Source organism: Mus caroli, chromosome 1 (genome assembly GCF_900094665.2).
Source record: "Mus caroli chromosome 1, CAROLI_EIJ_v1.1, whole genome shotgun sequence".
NCBI lineage: Eukaryota > Metazoa > Chordata > Mammalia > Rodentia > Muridae > Mus > Mus caroli.
The window spans coordinates 173,430,885-173,432,113 of NC_034570.1; positions in this window are offsets into that span (position 1 = coordinate 173,430,885).

Here is a 1,229-nt window from a genome sequence, read left to right on the forward strand (position 1 = left end):
TCTTTCTTTCTTTCTTTCTTTCTTTCTTTCTCTCTCTCTCTCTCTCTCTCTCTCTCTCTCTCTCTCCTTCCTTCCTTCCTTCCTTCCTTCCTTCCTTCCTTCTTTCTTTCTTTCTTTCTTTCTTTCTTTCTTTCTTTCTTTCTTTCTTTCTTTCTTTCTGACTATGTTTTATTGTGTATTCCAGGCTGGTTTAGAAATAAAATCTTCCTGCCTTAGCTTTCCAAATGTTAGGAATATAGGCACAACTACCATGTCAAGATAAGAATTTCATGGAGAAAGATTTTTAAAAAATGATGTTGGCTAGGCCCAGAAGCCCTCTAGTGAACTATTCTAATCTCTCTTCTTTTTTTTTTTAAAAAACCAAACCTCATACGTATATGCTTACATGTATTGTCAGGAGTTCGCTCTGTGTGTGCTGGGTCTGAAATTTCTTCCAAAGTATGGGTGTCGGAGAGAATTGGTGGAGGAACGGAAGGCTATGTATGTGAAAAGCCCCTCTTTGTAGGTGACTCTCCTTGGAGGACCACTCAAGTCCCTTCTGTGTGTTGACTCTCTTTGGAGGACCACGCGAATCCCTTCTGTGTGAGATGGAAGATACATCAAGGCTATATTCCTGACCATATAAAACCAAGGACCCAGAAGGCAGAGTTAGGAGTGAGAAGACTTGGATATTTGATTGCTCCTAAGCTTGGGAAACCTGGTGAACCATGGAAGCTGGTAATGCTCGCTCCACTGGATAGATACAGAGCTCTGGCTTCCACATGACTCCCCAGGGAGAAAGCCACTCAGAAACCATGCTCTGGAAGGGGGAGGAGGCTTGAGCTCTTTTCATCAGTGTTGGTATGTGGGGTTAAAAAATGTGATGTGTGTGTGTTTGTGTGTTTGCTCTTGAGTGCAGTTACTATGGGGGCCAGAAGAGGGCATAATATCCTCTAGAACCTGAGTTACAGGTAGAGGACTCAGGTCCTCTAAAAGAGCAACACATGCTCTTAACTATTGAGTCATCTCACCAGCCCCTAAGTGCTGATATTTATATAAAACAATTCTAGCCCCAAACTTTGTTCTTGTAAAATCATCACTACTACTAAAATTAATTTCTAAAACTGACATAGCACATTGAAGGAACCTCCCCACCTCAACACCAGCCTTCAATTATACATCATTTTAATTATACACCCCTCCCTAATGCTTATACAAAACAGACCCAATGTGGCCATCTGTATGAGTTA